The sequence below is a fragment of the Antechinus flavipes genome, chromosome 4, assembly GCF_016432865.1.
Source record: "Antechinus flavipes isolate AdamAnt ecotype Samford, QLD, Australia chromosome 4, AdamAnt_v2, whole genome shotgun sequence".
NCBI lineage: Eukaryota > Metazoa > Chordata > Mammalia > Dasyuromorphia > Dasyuridae > Antechinus > Antechinus flavipes.
The window spans coordinates 484643087-484665252 of NC_067401.1; the positions used below are offsets into that span (position 1 = coordinate 484643087).

The 22166-nt window shown below is 37.4% G+C and overlaps 1 long non-coding RNA gene across 2 annotated transcripts in view; it reads right to left on the reverse strand.

The window, feature by feature from the left end:
- Window positions 1-4484: 4484 nt before the first annotated feature.
- LOC127563498 (uncharacterized) overlaps window positions 4485-22166 on the reverse strand; it is a 109102-nt gene continuing 91420 nt past the window's right edge. For both annotated transcript variants that reach the window (XR_007953982.1, XR_007953981.1), the window contains 2 exons: window positions 7777-7905; window positions 4485-4568 (listed from right to left, as the gene is read on the reverse strand). This is a non-coding gene — a long non-coding RNA (uncharacterized LOC127563498). The remainder of the gene's footprint in view (window positions 4569-7776; window positions 7906-22166) is intronic.

Sequence of the window (22166 nt, forward strand, 5' to 3'; positions counted from 1 at the left end):
TAACTGATTTTATCTGCTAACCCCATGTTGAAGAGGAGACTCTGTAACTGGCTCCTGAGAATTTGAAAGAGCATCAACTGCTTTCTCTTTACCTCATTTACTCCTGGATCATCTTGGTGGCATTTTGTTCATGGTATCCAGTGAAGGATATCTAATCTCCAAATCTGAGAGCTTCAAAAGTGTAAAAGATCAAGGACAGAAATCTGGGAGGCAAGGTCTAAGCCAACAATTGCACCCAGCTCAGCATCAGTGATCTGGAGCAAGGAGTGATCTTTAGGAAGACTGCTGAATTGCCTGTCCCACGGAAACTGATATAAGTTTTTATCCAACAAAGATGCACTTTTTTATTATTAAAGTTTTTTTTATTTTTCAAAATATATGCATGGACAATTCTTCAACATTAGCCCTTATAAAACCCTGTGTTCTGATTTTCCTCCCTTCCCCCACACCCTCTCTTAGATGGCAAGTGGTCCAATATATGTTAAACACGGTAGAAATATATGTTAAATCCAACACATGTATACATATTTATACAATTATCATGCTGCACAAGAAAAAAAGAGAAGCAAAATAAAATGCAAGCAAACAACAATAGAGAGAGTGAGAATGCTATGTTGTGAATCACACCCAGTTCCCACAGGCCTCTCTCTTGATGTAAATGGCTGAACAATTGGAACTGGTTTGAAAAATCTCGTTGTTGAAGAGAGCCACGTCCATTAGAATTGATCAAGAGATGCACCTTTGGACATGAACTTGGTGGGATTAACACAGTGTAGGAAGTTGAGACTACTCTCCTCAGAGTCTAAGGTAACATAATGATGATGATAGTAATGATAATAACATCTAATCTTTATACTGTGCTTATTATATGCAAGGTACTGTTCTAAGTACTTTATAATTATTATCTCATCCAGCTATATTATCCAGATTTATTCAGAATTATTAATGTATCCAGAGCATGCCCTGAACATGGCAACAAAAATGTCTGAATGTTTGTTCTGGCTCTATGTTTGAAATAAATATCTTTTTTTACTAAAATAATTGTGCTAAATGGCTAAAGGAATCTGGGTTTCTAGCTGTTGAATCATTAACAATGGAATATGAGAGCTCCAACATGGCAGAAAAGGAAGAAAATGGCGACCAACTCCTCAAAGTATTATAGACCCTGAAGAGAACTGACTTACTTATATTCATTTTACAAATGAAGAAACTGATGTTCAGAGATGTTGATGACTTGCTCTTGGTCACACAACTTGGAAATACTTAAGAAAGAATCGGAGAATTGTTGAATTTAAGAGTTGGAAGGAATCTCACTTACCAACTAGTCCAATATGTACCCCAAAGGAATCCCCACTATAACAGACTTGACAAGATGTCATTTAGCCTTTGCTTGAGGACTTCTATTATGCAGCCCTTTCCACTTTTGATCAGCTCTAATTATTAAGATGTTGTTTCTTTCCTCAAAACTAAATCTGATTTATTTCAGATTCTATTTATTGTTCTTGCTTCTGTCCTCTAGGAGCAAATAGAACAAATCTAATCTTTCTTCCATATGCCAGTCCTTTGAATATTTGAAGACAGCTGACATAACAATCCCATACTCACCTCCACCCACTTCACTTATCTTTTTTCCAAGCTAAATATGTTCAGTTCCTTCTAGATCCTCCAGACATTAAGACCAGTATTCAATCCCCTATCCTGTTGCTTGTCAATACCTACTGATAATACCATTTTCTTGCTAAGGAGTATATGAAGTCTTGTACTACTCTTTATCTTCTTGCGACTATGATCTCATTCCCCAATGAAATTATAAGCTCCTTAACAGCAGGGATCAGGTTTTCTAGTTCTTTGTATGTTAGAGAAAGCATACTTACCATCTTGCCTTGTGCATTGTAGATACTAAAAATGTCTGTTGAGAAAGTGATTTACTGAATTACTTATGATCTAGTCTAGTGCTATTTCACATAATTTTTTGAAGCTAAAGAAAGTGCTCTAAATTTGGGAAACATTATACATAATGACTACACCAATGAAAAGTTAAAAAGAGAACATCGCCCTCCCCAAAAGAAAAGAAATAGGAAGTGATATTATTAAAATAACCAAGCTTGGTCATGAAGAGATGGGAAAAAATACCCTTTCCTCTTTTTTCTGCAGAGGTAGGGGAGTCTGAATTACAATATTACAAATATTGCCTGTGCTCTAAGACCTAATTGATGTATTAATTTTATTCAATTCCGCTCCCTTCTTATTCCTGTCATTCTGACCAAAAAAATGACTCCTTTAGTAGAAGAGGGCAAAGATTTATTTGAGTGATATTTTAAAAACTCACATAATTCAATAAAAATATAAAGGTTTTTTTAAAAAAAAAAAAAACATTTATTCATTCCTGGTATATTGGAAAGTTAAGCATGTGCCTGATAGTGGATTATGTGGACTTGAAATCATAGATTCCATTGCTTGGGAATCAACATAATGAGGCATCTTTAAGAGATGAGGTAGTGATCAGTGGATTTCTTTCTATTTTTACTTTCCCCTTACTTTCTATCACTCCAGGACAATTTTCTTGGATTATTTCCTGCATTATTGTGGCAAGGTTCTTTTTTTGGTCACGACTTTCTGGTAGTCCAATTATTATTATATTTTCTCTTCTTGAGCTGTTCTCCAAATCTGTTGTTTTTCTTATGTCTCACATTCTATTTTCTCATTCTTTATAATATGTTTTGTTATTTCTTGATCTCTCCCACTGATTTACCCTTACCCAATTCTAATTTTCAAAGAATTATTTCCATCTTTGAGACTCTGTACCTCCTTTTCTAGTTGGTTAACTTTTTTTTTCATAATCCTCTTATTTTTCTTGGATGCTTTTTATTATTTTATTTTGAGTTTTTTCCTCAAAGTCTCTCATTTTATTTTTAAATTCTTTGTTGAGTTCTTTTATAAGTTCTCCCTGGGCAGGGAGCCACTTTATATTATTCTTTGAGGTAGAAGAGGATTTTTTTTACTTTAGCCTTTTCTTCTGAAGATGAACCCTGCTCTTCCCTATTCCCATAAAATGTATCAATGGTGGGGTTCTTTCTTCTTTGCCAGCTCATTTTTTTAATAAGAAGTATTAGTGTAAGCACCTCTAATTGTGGGATGGGAGGATGCCTCAAGCTTATCCTCAGCTCTTCCCTCTGGCCATGAATACCAAACCAAGATCTTCACCATCCAACAAATGCCCACAGCCAGCAGCATTCCTGCCCCCTTGCCTCTGCACTCCCTGTGTGCTGGTTCCTTCTCACCCAGGGCCAGGGTTCTACAGCACAGCTGGGCCTAGTGTTTCTAATCAATTGAGATTCCCTCAGTCTTCCCAGATTAGAACCTGATTCCACAAGCACTCTGGAGATGAAAGTCTCTGTGGTTCCTGCTGAGGCTCCAACCAACTCCAGGGCTTCCCACAAGGTGTTTCAGAGGGAGATATTTGCACTTCACATGTAATTGTGGCCTGGGGTCTGTCTTCAGATCTTGTTGGATTGTACCAGGAGGACCCCTGTTCTACCCCGAATCTTATGATTTTTCACCAGTCTATATTCACCCTGAGGTCCAAATTTGTTCTATGGGGGAAATCCTACTTACCATACCATCAAGAATATATCAGAGGGACAGATAGCTTCTTCACCACATGAGCTTAACTTCCATTAGTGATCTCCATAATCCTTTGTTTTTCTTCTCTCTCAGCAGAGAACCTCACTCCCTCTTTTATTGAAAAGTCAAAGGTCCTCTGCCTTCTTCTCTTCTCCTCCATGTCTTAACACCTTTCTGTATCATCCCTTATCTCTTTTTCTTTGCTTCAGTTTCTGAGGGATGCTCCTCTCATAACCAAGACCAAATATTTTTTTCTCATGATCTTGATCTCATCCCTTTCCATTTCCCCCAGAATTTTCTCCATCTCCTAGATGGTACAGTATGTGGAGTGCTCGACTTGGAGACAGAAAGGTCCCAGTTCAAATTTAGCCACAGACACTAGCTTGGTCAAGTCAGTCCTTGTGAGCTTCATTTTCTTCACTCACAAAGGGAGAAGGTTAAGCTCAATGGCTCTAAGATCTCTTCAAATTTTTTTAATCTATGATTCTATTATTCACTATTTCTTTCCCTGATAATCTACAAACCTCCTCTGTCTTTAAAAAGTGTTTTTATTTCATCATTTGGAACTGCCATCCCCTTAAGCACTCTAATTATTATCTCCTTTCAAAGTCAAGTTTCAAAAAAAAAGTCTTCTCTACTTAATTGCCTCCACTTCCTTGCCACCCAATCCCTTCTGAAAATTTGGCTGAACATACTTTTCCCACTATAACTAAGATCACCATTTTTTTATTTTAATTTTATAAATTTAATTTTAAAATTAAATTTTAATTTAATCTTGTTTTTTGTTAAATTATACTAGTCAAATTAAGTCAGAGTTGAAATGAATTTCAAAAAAAACACCTTTCATTTATTATTCATACCTTTGGAGATCAAATATGTGATGTTCATTTGCACAAAACCAACAGGACACAAGAGGTGCAAAAAGGAGGCTTCTTTCCATTGTTCTAAAAAAAAGATTATATAGCTCATAAATTAAGTTTCCCAGAAATCACAATAATGGAACTTTTTAAAATTATATTGTCATAGGAATTTCCCTCACTGGTGTATGCAACAATTAATTTGCACATGCATACTTTAGAAACATTTAATTTATTAGAATAAAAAGTGAAAATGATATGGTTAAGGGAAAACTAGGCCATGAAAGGCCAGATGTCTGATATTCTCCTGAGAATGCAGCCTTACATTACGTAAGACATTAATAGTTCTTACATACGAAATTGGACAGATAGTTGCACAGTACCTAAGAGTGCCAGGCCTGGAGTCAGAAAGACTCATCTTCCTGAATTTAAATGTAACTTCAGACACTCATGAGCTGTGTGATCTTGGGCAAGTCACTTAACTTCAAAACTGTGTTGCATGGACTTCTCTGTGTAGCTGCTCTAGATTAGCTGCTTTTCCCATCTTAGTTTTATCTATTTCTATTTCCGCTTCTCCAAATAGTACATCGGAGACTAAGAAGAAAGATTCTAAAATTGGTGACTGCAGATCTTTCCCATTTTTTTAAATTTGTCTTCTCCTTCCAGAACTTTGCTTTGTTGGAGATCTGACCAAAATTTCTTTAAACTCGTTTATTTGGTTTTCCCACTAGAATGTTTCTCCCTATTCTCTGAAGCAATAACTGCTTGGAATATTGTCCCATATTTCTCCATAAAAATCTAAAAACAAATTCACATTTTAGAAGAGGGTTGCCCTTAGATGTCAATCTCTCTACTTGACAAGGAGATAGTGTAAAATGTAACATCAGGGAAATATGTAATCAGAAAAGGAAGGGGACCAGTCATGAAGCAAGAATAATGAAGACCACCTGGAAAACTAGCTGCTGTATAGGTACCTATACAAGTTAAGATCCAAATTAAGATATCCAAGATAATAATAATAATAATAATATTTATGAAACTGATTTTGTAAAATTCATTACTAATATTATTTCATGTCATCCTCACAGCAATCTTGAGAGGTAGGTATTATTATTATTATCATCATTTTGCAGATAAAGAAACTAAGATAGACAGGTATGGGTCTTGTTCAGAGCTACAAAGCTACAGGCCTGATGCTGTATTTGAATTCAGGTCTTCCTGACTAAGTTCAGCATTCTATCCACTATGGCAACTTGTTGATTCCAATGTCATGTTCCCTATAAGTGAGGGATCTACCGAAGAGCATGGTTTGTGATCAAAATACTTTTTCAATGGTGATGTTCTCCTTTAATGATTCCATTGATTCATTAAGATGTGTGCAAGGCCCTGTGAGGCACTGCAGAAACAAAGAAAAATTTGAAACTGACCCAACTTTGAAGGAACTGAGAATCTAATAGAGAAGAAAATATAAATACATCAATAATTATAAACCTAGATTTAGTTAAATGAATACAAAAAGAGAAAAATAAAAGGGTATGATAAATTTGAGGAAGAAGTGATTGTTTTTAGCCAGTGGCACAAGGAAAGCTTCATGGAACAGGCACTTAGCACAGTTCCTGACATGTAGTTGGTGTTATATAAATAGTTATTTCATGACAAAAAAAGGAAAAATGACAAATGTTGGAGAGATTGTGGGAAAATTAGGACACTAAGGCACTGTTGGTAGAGGTGTGAACAATTTGAACCATTCTGGAGAGAAATTTGGACCTATGCCCAAAGAGCTATCAAACTGTGATCCAGCAATACTATGAGACCTAATGTTCTATATCCTGAAGATATTTTTTAAAAGGGAAAAGGACCTGTACATACAATAATATTTATTTATTTGTATTTATAATGTTATATATTACATGTATTTATATAAAAATATAGCAATTCTTTATGTGTAAACAAAGAAATAATGGAAATTGGGAAGATGTCCATCAATTAGGAAATGGTTGTAATGGAATGGAATGGAATGCTATTGTACTATGAGATGATGAGCAGGATTCTTTCAGAAAGACCTGGAAAGAAATACACTGATGCAAACTCAAGTGAGCAGAACTAGGAAAACTTTGTACACAGTAATAGCAATATCATGTGATGAAGAATTGTGAGTGACTTAGCTATTCTCATAATTCTAAAGAGCTAAGATAAATCTGAAGGACCTATGATGAAAAATGCTATCCACCTCCACAGAAATAACTGATAGAATCTGAATGCAGATAAGAGCAGAGTGGATTATTTTACCTTATTTTTCTAGGGAGGGGGGAAATTTGTCAGTGTTTTCTTTCACAATGTGGTTAATATGGAATATGTTTAGAATGATTGCACATTTATAATCTTTATCAAATTGTTTGCCTTCTCAAGAAGAGGAAATGGAAGATGGGAGAAAATTTGGAACTCAAAATCACAAAAATAAAAAAAAATTAACAATTGTGAACCTGTTAAAAAATTATATAATTGTGGTAATATAGAGTGTGTGTGTGTGTGTGCGTGCGCACATGTGTATGTGCATGTATAATTTATTTATTCCTTTCCCGATACCTAGAATATACTCACCTCTTAGAACCCTGAGCTCCCTTCAAAACTCAGTTCAAATATCACCTTCCACAATAAGATCTCTCCTGATAGCCCCTTCCCATCTCCAAGCTGCTAGTGATTCCCTCAAATTATTTATCTTGTACTTGCTTTGAATATACTTTTGGGCACCTGCATTATTATCTTTAGTAAAAATGTAAGCTTGGTGAGAAGGAATCTCTTTTTTCTCTGTGTGGGTTCCTTAAAACCCAGCACATATAATTAATCAATGGTTATTGACTGATTAACTAACCATAGGCTTCAACCTGCAAGATCCCTAGAGGAAATCTCATTCGACTATCTCATTTTACACATAAGGAAACTGAGGCCCAGAAAACTGCCATGATTAATTCGAGATTATATAGCTAGTAAATTCAGTTCAGGTTTTAAATCTGTATTCTCTGCTCCCCAATGCAAAGCTCTTTCCACCTCCCCATGTTCTAATCCAGGAGGAAATCCATAAAGTTTCTCCTCTTCCCAGTTAGGCCAAAAGTTGATGAAAAGGGGATTTTATCAGAACATATTTGAAAACCTCTCTTTTCTTTCACATAACACAGAGCTTTACCCAATGACATCATGCCCCTCTCTGACCAGCATTAGGGAAGCTATTCGATTTTAATGTCTTGATTTCTTTTATTCCTGAATTCTTCCCTCCAGCACCTTTCTTGTCTCCCACCTTGCTCCTCCCTCTCCAAGAGTCTCTTCCCTCTGACAGTCCTCCCGATTTCATGCTCTCTGCCAGGCAATTCTTGCATCTTGTTCTTTGATTCCGAGTATTTTGTAATGAATGGATTAAGTGCCATTTCTGAGAAGGAAAGAAGACAAAAACATATGCTTTAACATTTTTCTGCAGCTGAATTCTGCTTACATCAAAATTGCTTCCTAATACCCACCATCAAGTACTGTACAGTAACATTGCCACTTGGGAGATGGATTCTAGGAAAACAAAGAAGACAAAGGTATCTGTTGTGGATTTGAAGAAATCAAGAAAGGGCAGACAGAAAAACGTCGATACAAAAACGAAAGCTGAGTTTAGCTTCTGACTTGAAAAATGGCTGATCATAGGTGCTGTTTGTTTTCACTTTGTCTGCGTTTTCTTCCTTTTCCTCCCTTATTCTGACAAGAGGTTGGGGGCAGAATACAGATCCTGCAAGACCAAGAACACTGGACCAGGAATTTTTGAGATGCTTTCTTATTTCTTCACTAGTTGGTCCAATATGGTTCTTATAGTACAGCTCAAAACAAAGGTAATATAAATAATAAATATAATATAAATAAATTGTAGTAATATAAATAAAGAGCTACAGTACTAGCATGGGGAGACCAGAGTTTTGCCCCAAGGTATCAAGAATGGGGGTAGTCTGCTTCCTCCAACCTACCACTCCTGATGAATCATGTGCCCTGGGCTTACCACCCCCAGCCCACCCCTCCTCCTGATGATCCTACCATCAGGGAGCCATTGGCCCAAGGTGCAATTTAGAATCATGATCACTAGGTGTCCCTAGAGAGTATCAGACTTGGTGCCAAGAAGTCTCCAGTTTGACCAGGGTCACAACTACTGATGAGCAAGTCAAGAAGGTACAGACAGTTTACTCATTTACTTTGAAGGATTTGAAAAAGTTTAGGGGGGGATTTCTGACATGGTGGGGAAAGCACCAGATTTGATGACCAGTTCAACGAGCTGACTTTGGGTCCTTGCTCCAGTGTATTTTTTTAATTTAAAGAATTTCCTTGTATTAAGAAAAACTTCTCTTCAAATAATCAGAGAGTATCTTCTCTTCCTTTCTCCCATCCTTCCCCTAATCCTCATTCTTTCCTCCCTCCCTCTTTTCTTTCCCTTTTCCTTCCTTCTCTACCTTCCTCCATTCTTTCTTCCTTTCTTACTTCTTTCTTTCACATCCTTCCTTCTTTCCTTCCTATTTCCTTCCTTTCTCCCTTTCTTCCTCTCTTCTCTCCCTTTCTTCCTCTTTCCATGCCTCCTTCCCTGACTTCCTTCCTTTCCTCTTCCCTCCTTCCTTCTCTTCTTCCTTCACTTCTTCATTTCTTCTTTCCCTATTTCTTCCTTTTTCCTTCCTTCATTTCTTTCCTCTCCTTTGCTTCCTCCTTTCCTTCATTCCTTCCCTCTCTCCTTCCCTCCATTTTTTCTTTTCTCGCTTCTTCATGAATAATAATTTTGTTAAATAAAAATCATAGATTAGAGATAGAAGAGACCTTCCAAACCATCTAGTTCAGTGATTCTCAAATTTGTTAGTTTTAGAACCCCTTTACAATGTGAAAAAAAAGCTCCAAAGAGCTTTTGTTTATATACATAACATCTATTAATATTTGTCATGTTAGAACTTAGAACATTTCAATATTATTATTGAAAGAATTTTGACCTCAAGACTCCTAAAAAGGTATTAAGAATCCCCAGATCACATTTAGAAAACTGCTTCTCTAATCTAATCCCTTTACTTCACAGATGAGGAAGCTAAAGTTTAGACAAAAGAAGTATATATTCAGGTGACAAGTGACAGAGGCAAGTTTTGAACCCAAGGCCTCTGCTGCCATATCCAATCCTCTCTACTGTTCCTACTACTTCTCCATTGTTAAGGCAAGCAATAACTTTCCAATTTGCCTAGTCTCTAGAGACTGGCTTTGTATTTATGCACATCAGATCTGTAATATGTATTATTCCTATTGTATGCTTAAATCCATAGTGTCACCATTGCAGTTTATAATATCTGATCTAGTTCAGTCCTCCAGATGACTCCAAGATCAGCAGGGCAGTTATCATCATGCTTTTTTGACAGATGAAGAGGCTGAGGTCCAGAGATATGAACTCACTTGCCCAAGGTCACACAGCCAATTAAACATCTGGTGAAGGCTTGGACACCCCAGAGCCTTTCATCTCATTTGCCCTGCACAAAACAACATGAGGCCCAAGAAAACAGAAATCAATCTTGGTTCTAAGAAATGCAGATTTTCTCTGAAAACCACAGCCTCCAAATCCTGAAATGCTGAAGTCAATTTACCATCAGGTAAAACTCCAAGTGAAAAGGAAGGTTGATATCTTATAGGCACTGTCATGACAAAAAAAAAATTAAATAATCTTCTTCCAACTGGCGTGCTGTCATCAAACTTGACTTTAACAGTTAAAATTAAATGATGCATGTGTCTGTGTGTGTGTGTGTATATATATATATTATATATATATATACATACATACACATAAATATGCATGTATATATAGATGTATAAATTCTACCAGAACCTCTATTTTTCACAAAGTATTATCTCAACAAAGACTTCAAAATATTCTTAAGATGGTGGGTTGGAAGGAAAGAAAAGGATATTATATTGGAGACAAACTGGCAAGTGTGGAGGTCATGGAGCTTCCTTAGAACTATCTCCTTTCCCAAAAACCTTCAGTAGATCCAGGGAAAAGAGAACACCCAGAGTAGCCAGAACAGCCCAAAGTTAGTAGAGTCAGAGTTGTAATCCACGGAGTATATAACCTACCCTGACTACTTTCTAGTCATGCATAAGGAAGGCCCACTGAGTGCCCTTTTCCTCAGAGGCCAATGAAGCTCTCAAACTGAATTCTTTCCCAGGAGCTGTTCAGAGCACCATCTTAGCACTCCAGGCAGGGTACTTCAATCCAACCCCAATATATTCATTTTTCACATTATTTTTTTAAAAACTGATTATTGTACAGAGGAGGGCCTCATATGAAATTCTTGTGAAGAAACTGGAGGTATTTATTAAGAAAAGAGAAGACTGGGGAACCTGGGAATGATAGTCGTCTTCAGGTATGGGAAGGGCTGATAAGTGGAAGAGGAGTTACTTGTTCCCAGAAGATATAACAAGGACTGAGCAGGGGAGGTTACATTGAGACAAGTTTAGGCTTTAAAAAGACAAGAACTAGATCTGTGATTTTATTAGCATGAGGAAATCCAGAGTAATTGTTGGTCAATACTCTCTACCACTGCAAAACAGCACAATCTCAGGAACTTTGTGCCTTAGAGATTTGCCTAGAATCCAGAGAGGACCTTATTACATAGAGAAGCCTTATTACCAATAATAATAAATTATATATATATATATATATATATATATATATACACATATATATATAGTGTGTGTGTGTAATAATATATATTTAAATGTATGTAGGCATATATGTATGTGTGTGTATACATATACTTATGTATACACACACATATATGGTTAAAGACAGAAAAAAAGGAGGAAAACAAGCATTAAATGTACTTACTCTGTGCCAAGTATTGTGTTAAGTGCTTTACAAATATTATCTCATTTGAGCCTGATCACAACCCTGAGAAGTAGATGCTACTATTATCATACTATTTTTTCAGAGAAAACTTGGGTGATTTGTTCAGGGTCATACAACTGTAGGTATCTGACACTAGATCTGAACTCCATTTTTTCTGATTATAGATCCATTTCTCTATCTACTGTATCATATAGCAAGACTATTAAGAGGTCTCATTTCCAAAATATATAGAGAATTGACTCTATAAGAAACCAAGCCATTCTCCAGTTGATAAATGATCAAAGGATATGAACAGACAATTATCAGATGAAGAAATTAAAACTATTTCTAGCCACATGAAAAGATGCTCCAAATCATTGTTAATCAGAAAAATGCAAATTAAAACAACTCTGAGTTACCACTACACACCTGTCAGATTGGCCAGAATGACAGGGAAAGATAATGCAGAATGTTGGAGGGGATGGGAAAACTGGGACACTGATACATTGTTGGTGGAATTGTGAATACACCCAGCCATTCTGGAGAGTAATTTGGAACTATGCTCAAAAAGTTATCAAACTGTGCATACCCTTTGATCCAGCAGTGCTACTACTGGGCTTATACCCCAAAGAGATACTAAAGAAGGGAAAGGGGCCTGTATGTGCCAAAATGTTTGTGGCAGCCCTGTTTGTAGTGGCTAGAAGCTGGAAAATGAAAGGATGTCCATCAATTGGAGAATGGTTGAGTAAATTGTGGTATATGAACGTTGTGGAATATTATTGTTCTGTAAGGAATGACCAGCAGGATGAATACAGAGAGGACTGGTGAGACTTACATGAACTGATGCTAAGTGAAATGAGCAGAACCAGGAGATCATTATATACCTCAACAATGATATTGTTTGAGGATGTATTCTGATGGAAATGGATCTCTTCGATAAAGAGAGCTAATTCAGTTTCAATTGATCAAAAATGGGCAGGAAACAGCTACACCCAGAGAAAGAACACTGGGAAATGAATATAAACTGCTTGCATTCTTGTTTTTCTTCCCGGATTATTTATACCTTCTGAATTCAATTCTCCCTGTGCAACAAGAAAACTGTTCGGTTCTGCATACGTATATTGTATCCAGGATATACTGTAACCTATTCAACATGTAAAGGATTGCTTGCCATCTGGGGGAGGGGGTGGAGGGAGGGAGAGGAAAAATTGGAACAAAAGTGAATGCAAGGGATAATGTTGTAAAAAATTACCCTGGCATAAGTTCTATCAATAAAAAGTCATTTAAAAAAAAGAGAGAACAATACTATATGATGATCAATTCTGATGAATCTGGCCATCTTCAACAATGAGATGAACCAAACCAATTCCAATAGAGCAGTAATGAATTGAACCAGATCTGCCTAGAGAAAGAACTCTGGGAGATGACTAAGAACCATTACATTGAATTCCCAATCCCTCCATTTTTGTCCGCCTGCATTTTTTATTTCCTTCACAGGACAATTGTACACTATTTCAAAGTCCAACTCTTTTTATACAGCAAAATAACTGTATGGACATGTATACATATATTGTATTTAACATATATTTTAACATATTTAACATGTATTGGTCAACCTGCCATCTAGGGGAAGGGGTGGAGGGAAGGAGGGAAAAAGTTGGAACAAAAGGTTTTACGATTGTCACTGCTGAAAAATTACCTATGCATATATCTTGTCAATAAAAAGCTATAACATCTCTGAAAAAAAGACTATTAAGAAAACTCTATTCTTCTTTTCATAGAAAATCATATGGTCCTTTCAATTCTTAATATTTAAATAGGAGAATGTCACCAAAGAGCAAAATGTCTCGTAAAGTTTTCAACAGCCAAAAAAAGCCACTTCAAGAACCAAGAAAAATCAAAAGTATAGGCCAACTGGGACCCACATGAAGATACCACATATCACTCCACCCATTCTTTCATTCATGTACGAGGCCAGGAAGCTATGCTTCAGAATAATGTGGTATGGAATACAGGATGGATCAAAGAGAGTTTTCATCTAGACAGGGTTCAAAAAACAGTTGTTAACTCAGTACTCAAGGTTTGAAACAGGAAACTGGGGAGTGGAGATTTGTTTCCATATTTAACCTCCTCTGTGATCATCCAAAATAAATGGACTAATTGCTAAATAGCAAAATTGACACTAATCCCAACAGAAGCATTGACATCTGCATGCACTTGATGTTAAAACTTAATTAGAAGTTGAAAGGTGTTGTTTTATTTATGGAATTGCCACACTCTGGCTCTGTCAACACTTCTCTCTATAAGGACATCCTAAAGAAGTTCATTTCTCTTAGTGTGTTGGGGTTTTTTCTGTGGTTCAAAAAAGTAGCCTTTTCCTCCCATAGTTTAATTGAGAAGGAAGGAAGGAAGGAAGGAAGGAAGGAAGGAAGGAAGGAAGGAAGGAAGGAAGGAAGGAAGGAAGGAAGGAAGGAAGGAAGGAAGGAAGGGAGGGAGGGAGGGAGGGAGGGAGGGAGGGAGGGAGGGAGGAAGGAAGGGAAGGGAAGAGAAGGGAGGGAGGGAGGGAAGGAGGAAGGAAGGAAGGAAGGAAGGAAGAAAGGAAGGAAGGAAGGAAAAAGGAAGGAAGGAAGGAAGAAAGGAAGGAAGGAAGGAAAGAAGGAAGGAAGGAAAGAGGGAAGGGAAGAGAAGGGAGGGAAGGAGGGAGGGAGGGAGGAAGGAAGGGAAGGGAAGAGAAGGGAGGGAGGAAGGAAGGAAAGAAGGAAGGAAGGAAGGAAGGAAGGAAGGAAGGAAGGAAGGAAGGAAGGAAGGAAGGAAGGAAGGAAGGAAGGAAAGAAGAAAGGAAGGAAGGAAGGAAGGAAGAAAGGAAGGAAGGAAGGAAGGAAGAAAGGAAGGAAGGAAGGAAGGAAGAAAGGAAGGAAGGAAGGAAAGAAGAAGGAAGGAAGGAAGGAAAGAAGGAAGGAAGGGGATGGAGGGAGGAAGGAAGGAAGGGAGGAAGGAAGGAAGGAAAGAAGAAAGGAAGGAAGGAAGGAGAAAGGAAGAGAGGAAGGAAGGAAGGAGAAAGGGAAGAAGGGAGGAAGGAGGGAGGGAGGAAGAGAGGGAAGAAGGAAGGAAGGAGAGAGGAAAGAAAGGAAGGAGGAAGGGAGAGAAGGAAGGGAGGAAGGAAGGAGAAGAAGAAAGAAAGAAAGGTTCTCTTAAAAAACATTATTAACCATTATTTTCTAAGATGAGGAATCACTTTGGATCCACATTTTAAGAGGATGATTTTCTCCACTCTTGAGCTCTGCTGGGCCTAGATGTCCTCCACCTTTGTTTCTTTGACACATTCCCTGGCAAGGAAGGAGCTGAGAAATTCCAAAACTTGCAGAAATGAGGTTATGGGCCAATCAACACCTCTTTCCTGGCCAGGTCAGTTTGCTCCACTATCAGTTCAGTTCCTTCCAGTTGGGAATCCTCAATTCTTCTCTTCATGAGTCATATTGGAACACACAGAGCTTGGCTCAGATGAGTGGTTCTCAGCTAAAAATCCCACCAAACTCTGAAAGTGCGATGTCTTTGTATACTAGCTTGTCCTCTGCCAAAACAGAGAGAGACATAGACAGATTCAGACACAGACAAAGAGAGAGACAGACGCAGAAGCAGACAGAGACAGACAGAAAGGGAGACAGAAGCTAAGAGACTCAGAGATGGACAGAGATGACAGAGACAGTGACAGAGGCAGAGGGAGAGATAGAGAGATAGAGACAGATAGAGGCAGAGAGACACAAAGAGAGATAACAGAGAAGGATAGAGAGACAGAGATGACAGAGAGAGGGACAATTAGACAGAAAGACAGAGGCAGAGAGAGACACAGAGAAAAAAAAACAGAGAGACAGAGAAGTGGGAGTGTTTTTTTTAAGTCATGATGTCTATATTCTTTTCAGGATGATTGTAGAAACTAAAAAATCCTCCTATAATATAGTCCTTGAAAAGTAGCAGACATAGTAACTAATAATAGTAGTTAACATTTAAAGAAGTGACAGATTATTGTTGCAAATTGGTCAGATTACTCCTCGGACAAAGGTTTTTGAGTGATCTGTCAAGAAAAGGCCCCATTCAACTGCACCCCTTCGGACTCCTTTGCCATGCCTGTAGAAATCATTCAAAATGAATCAGCCTTGGTACTCAGACCTCAGCAGCAGCCTCTTTCCCTGGGAGATCTGTAAGTTGGGGAAGTGTAGGGCTTCTCTCCAAAACTCCATTTAAAGAGAGCCCCCGGTAAGGCACTTCTTCAAATCCTACTGGGCTGCATGACTTTAGACTCCAACACGTCCATGTGTCAGATGCCATACCTTCCCCTCCCATCAACCCTTTCGTCTTCCTTTGGCATTTTGTCTTCTCCCACCAGATTCTAAGCTTCTTCAGAGCAAGGAGTGTCATTCTTTTTTCATGTGTGTATCTCCAGCATTTGGTACAGTCCTTGGCACTGCATGGGTGTTTTATAAGTATTTATTGACTGACTTGTGAGATTTGTGATTGTTTCCTCCATAGTGTAACATGCTTCTTGATTGCTTGGAGATGACTACGGTTTCTTGAAAACTATTCTAAGGAAATGTAAGCTTTAGAAAGTCTTGCCAAGCTAAAAAAAAATGCTTCAAGGGTGGACTTGGAAATAGACTATCTAGGTATTTCCTGAGGATTATTTTAGCTAAGTTCAGAGAGGCTCCTTATTAGATTGGCCACAGCATAATGAAAATTTTCACCTCAGAAACTCTGATGGGCCATGTACCAAATCATACATAAAGAGAACAATCTCAGCAATCTAATCAGATACCCTTGAAACATTAAAATAAAGCAGTAAAGGCTAAATTGAATGGCTGGAAAACAGAGAAAAGGTTTAGGGCATTCTAAAATTGCAATACTGTTGGTAAATACAAAAAGATGGAAATGAGCATTTCAAGTATGGATAACAATGGGGAATCATACATGCTTCAATTTTTAAAAAGTGTTGAGAAGTTATAGGAAATCCAACTAACTTTAAATAAGGAAGTGGAAGAATGAGATAGAAGTGGATGTGAATTATAATCAGTAATATAGGAGATAAGACATGGCATAATGGCAAGAAGTAATTACAAGATGGCATAATGGAACAAACACTAAATTGGGATAAGAAGAAAAGTTCAGATTCTGACTGCTACTGTATGTCATTTCAATCAAGTTATTTTATCTTTCTGAATCTCAGTTTCCCCATCCATTTGAAGTCAGTGTGTCTAAGTCACATCCAGCTTCAAAAGACCACAATTCCAATTTTTTTTTAAAAAGTAACATTTGGATTAATGAGCTTTTATTTTGCAAAGAGAGAAATACAAAGATTTTCATTTTCTTACCATAATAAATATAATAATATCAATGATTAATCACAATTAGCATTTATATTCCTTTCCTATTCCTATTTTCTATCCACTATCTCATCTGATCCTTCAAACAACTCTATAAAGTAAGTCTATAGCTATTATTATCTCCATTGTACAGATAAAGATACCGAAGTGCCACAAATCTGGTAAGAGTTTCAGACCTTGGGAATGACTGAACAAGTTGTGGCATATGATTGTGATGAAATACTACATGTCTAAGAAATGATGAGTTGGTGGATTTTAGAAAAGAATGGAAAGACTTAGATGAAATAAGGAAGAGAGAAATGAGAAGAACCAAGAGAAAATGCATATGTGGTAACAATAGTATTGTTTTAAGAAAAACGAATGAAAATAAAAAATGAATATTTTGTCTACTCAAATTAACTATAAAGGGCATAGGAAGAAAGATACTATCTGCATCCAGAGAAAGAACCAGTAGAACTATGTATTAAATAATTATGTGTGTGTATGTATGTAAGTGAATGTGTATTTGTGTGGATAAAAAACTCTTTGTTTTAGTTGGTAGCTATCTCTACAATGGGAAGAGGAAGAATACAAAGAAAAATGTGCCTGATAATTTTGTTGTATGTTTCAAAGGAATAACAAGTTATAAATAGCAGGTTTACAATTTCATGTTCAATCATCTTTTTATTGCACTATGTTATGGAATATGGTTGTTTTATTCCATAAATTAAAAATAAAATTTAAAACATAAGGAATGAGAAAAACATATTGTCTGGATTAATATCCCACATCTATACAAAAGAATGGCCTGAAGAGACAGCATGAGTGATGAATACATGAGACTTTAAAGGGAAGAGGCAAAGCCTCTTCCACCGTATTTGCTTGCCCTATTATAATGAATTTTTTTTTGAAGAATAACAAAGAATTCAGTAAGAATTTTCATTGCCAACTTGGATGAACATTCAGGGAAGACTTCATGAAGTATCTTGAAGAATAGCCAAGAAGATTTGGATAACAGGAAAGGAGGAGAGAAGGAATTCCAGGCAGAAGAAGTAACATAGGGCTGTGAGTTGAGAATAAAAATAGGTGTAAATGGAGAAGAGCAAAGACACTGGCCCAAATGGTGACAGAACCAGCTTTATCTATAGGAAGTCTTACATGATACGAATTCAGCACTGCAAGAAAGTTCTTCTGGTCCCACAAACCAGCATTGCTAATGCTGGAAATTTCCATAATTAAAGCCTCATTCCTTTTTCTTAAGATTGAGTCTTCTGTGTAAATGCAAATGTAGTTGGACAAGATAACACTTTAAGTCTTGGGAGTCAAGAGTATATTACTGGAATTTTAGCAGGTTTTTTTTTTTTTTTAAACGTGGTGAGAATTCCTTTTATCTGTACTGGATAAAAATAGTTTTCCATATACTGATTGTCAGCACCATGGCCAGAGGTAGTAGTAAAACTAGAAGGGGAAAGTTGGTCAATATTATGGCAGAAAGAGTACTGAGTGAAAGAGAGAGAGAGAGAGAGAGAGAGAGAGAGAGAGAGAGAGAGAGAGAGAGAGAGAAAGGGAAGAAGAGAGGGAGAAAAGGAGGGAGGGAAGAAGGGAAAGAGGGAGAGAGGGAGAGAGGGAGGGAGGGAGGGAAGGAAGGAAGGAGAAAGGGAGGGAGGGAAAAAGGAAGGAAGGAAGGAAGGGAGGGAGGGAGGAAGGGAGGGAGGGTATTGAGTGGCTGCTTTGGATGTAGCTGGGTGGTGTCAAAATAGGTAGAGAAACTAGGTCTGGAGTCAGGAAGACCTGCATTCAAATCCTGACTTATCCAAAGTCAGGTATTTGGATTATTCTTAACTTATTATTATTATTAACTGTATGAGCTTATTCAAGGTATTTAATTTCTGCCTCAGTTTCCTCAACTGTAAAATGGAAATAATAATAGCACCTACCTCCCTAGGTTGCTGTAGGATAAATCTTTAAATTTAAATATAAAGGTGGCTAGATTGTGCAGTGGATAGAGCACCAGTCTTGAAATCAGGAAGATCTGAGTTCAAATCTGGCCACTTAACACTTCCTAGCTGTGTGACCCTGGGCAAGTCACTTAATCCTAATTGCCTCAGCAAAAAATGATAATAATAATAATAATTTAAATAAATAATTTAGTACAGTTCACATGTTGGGTGCTTAATGAATGTTTATTTTCTTCCTTCCTATTAATTTATCTGTCATTTTTTGAAGCAGATCAATGTTTCACAGGGTGATATCTTGACTGGACCATGACTTGGATATGAGGTAGAGTTGCACAAAATCATCAGCCTCACTCTCTCTTCTAGAGTAATAAAAATCCAAAGGCACCAAAAAATGTCCAGATGACTGATGGTGATCGGGAAGCAGACATCTTCAGTGTCTGACCAAGCTCAAAACACTCCACAGCACCTGCTTCAGTCACCTTTGTGACCGTTAGAATATGTTATTTTCATCTGCCCATTCTGCCAGGGAAAGCCTTCATATACTTGAGCTAGACAGCCTTCTAATTCATTGATGGATCTGAAGGCCATCTCTTACCCTCAATCTGGTTTAACTTGTCTGCTGAGACACTTCTACTGTGATATGGCCACGATCATTTCTTGGATACAGGTGAGATTTGGGCGAGAGAAGAGCGGCTCTGAAAAGGACTCGGTAAGCCTCATACCAATGGTACTAGTCCTTCCTCAACACCCCACCCTAACACACACACATTCACACACATACATATACAAACATTGTCTAAGGTAACGGGAAGCCAGGAGGCACTAGCAGTCAAGATTACAGAAGGCTGAATGTAGATAGTGTTTTAGCTGAGCTTTGAAAAATACAAGGATTTCTAAGTCGGGAATAAAGAAGGTACGCATTCTAGACACGAAGGATGGCCAGTTCAAAGACACGGAAATGGAAAATGGAGTCTTAGATGTGAGGGACAGCAAGATGAACAGTTTGGCTGAGCCAAATGCTTCAGTCAAATATTTTCAACACCAAAGAGTCTTCTCTTTATAAAAATAAGGAATTGTTCTTAATGACCTCAAGTCCCTTCCAGCTCAAAATCTATGATATTATATTCTTTCAGCAGGCTAAGAATTATTGGTATCCACATGTTGTGTTTGAAGAGAGAGGTATTTGGTTTTGGTTTGGGGGTTTTTTGAGGGGGGATGGATTGGGGTTGGGAGGGGGAAGGATAACTCGCTCATCTCCTTTTCAGATCCTAAAACCAATTGATTTCCAAACATAAGTTAAAATTACCTGACCTTCATCATTGGGATTCGGAGAAAACTGAAGCCATCTCAATGAACATGGAAGCTAAACACCAGGCAAATTTGTCACATTCTTTCTCGGAGCTGCACATTTGCAGAGTTTCATTTTTTAAAAATCCACATAATTAGTTTAGCTTTACCAAGGGAAAAAAATTTTTTTTGAATGACAAGGTCAGGCTCCTGACCTTTCAGTAAATTAGAGAAGATTGCCATAAATTGCACAATATAATGAAACACCAATTTGCATATTTGCTGCTATATTAAAAGGGATCAGTTTTAGCTCGCAAAGAAGAACAAACAAAAACATGCATTTTAATAACTCAAATTACTCCCAGGAAGTGACCCTCAGCAGAAAGCCTGATTATCACTACTTAATTAGAAGCCTTGGAAATCTAAATCTTCCTTAAATCCTATTCTGGGTACAGTGAAAGATGAAGCCATGAGTTTTGTCTAAGATTCAATATTTACTCTTCACTAATATGTTTGCGGGGGAGACTTTCCAAGCATTCAGAAGACATGCAAGGGAAAAAAATTTTAATATTCAAAGAAAGAGTGCCCAAAACCTGTGTCTGCTTGCAGGTGCTGAGCAATTAACAGGCTGGCATTTAGAGTGCTTTTAATTAATTAATTAAAAATGCAAAGCTGACTTTCATTTCTTTAAATGTTTGAACATTTTATCCATCAGTAATAAACCAGGAGATGCTGCTGGGCTGCAACATCTGGCAAATGAAAAAGTTAGTTAGGGCTGTTGAGAATGAAGGATTTGGCCTTTTCTTATGGGCCCTTTCCTTATGTCCTCCACACCTCACCTCCCATCCAAATCCCACTGACAAAATTAAAACTTTGGCATTGGGCAAAAGGGGCCATGGTACCTTGCCTATGCAAGATGATAAGGTAAAGGTGACCGAAGTTCAACTCATATATCTACTGCAGGAAGCTTCTTAGGATCTCTTTAGCCCCTAGTGCTCTCTCCAGCCCAAAACTATCATATAAATACATATTTTTAGAGAAGAATATAAGCTCCTTTAGAGTAAAGTCTATTTTTTTTTGGTTTTGAATCCCTAACTACAATACCTAACACTTCATTTTGATTTTGTTAGTTAAAATATAATTTCACTGGGGTAGGAAATTCTTAGTTGAAAAAAAAAAACCTCCCTCTATCAACAAGAGTCAGCATTTACTCTAAAATTTATAATCTCAGATAGTTGTCCTAAGACACTGAGAAGTTACACAATCAATCAACAAGCATTTGCTAAATACTGCTACAGGCCAGGTTCATACTAGGCAAAAGGATACAAAGGCAAGCTCTTCAAGGAGCTTATAATCTAATCAGGGAAAACAAAATACATACACACACACACACACACACACACACACATACACACACACCCCCCACATAGTATATACACACATATATTATATATATATATTACATATATATTTATAACTACATATAAAATACAAATATTTATAGATGTACATATTTTACTAGATTTTATGTGTATGTGCATATATGTTTACATGCATGTATATAAAGTAGTTGCCAGGAAATTTGGGGAAGGAGGCAGTAGCCATAGGGGAGAATCAAAGGACTTTATGAGGAAGGTGGTACTTGAGTTGAACCTTGAAGGAAAAGAGGGATTCCAAAAGGTGAAGGTGAAGAAGGAGATCACTTCAGGCAGTGGGGGCAACCTATAGGACAAAGAGCTAAAGGAGTGTCTGGTGTTTGGGAAATACCAAGAAAAAAAATTCCAGTTTGGTTTGACTATATGGTAAATCAAGACAAGAAATGGAAAGATAGGTTAGGCTCAGATTGTGAAGGGCTTTAAGCACCTAGCAAAGGGATTTATATTTTTGGCCAAAGTCCTAAAACTAATATGTGTCAGAAGCAGGCCTTAAACTCAGGTTTTTCTGACTTTTAGGCCTGCTTTCTACCCACTATACCCAAATGCTATTTTTGGTCAGTCATTTCAGTTGTGATCCCATTTGGGGTTTTTTTTGCCAAAGATAATGGAATTGTTTTCCATCTCTTTCTCCAGAGGATTTAGGCAAACACAGGTTATTTATTTGCTTAGGTCTCACGGGGTCTCATAGCTGGCACTGAGGCTGAATTTGAATTCAGGTTTCCTAACTCTAAGCCCCAATCTACTGCACCACCTCACAACTCCATAAATAAGAAGTA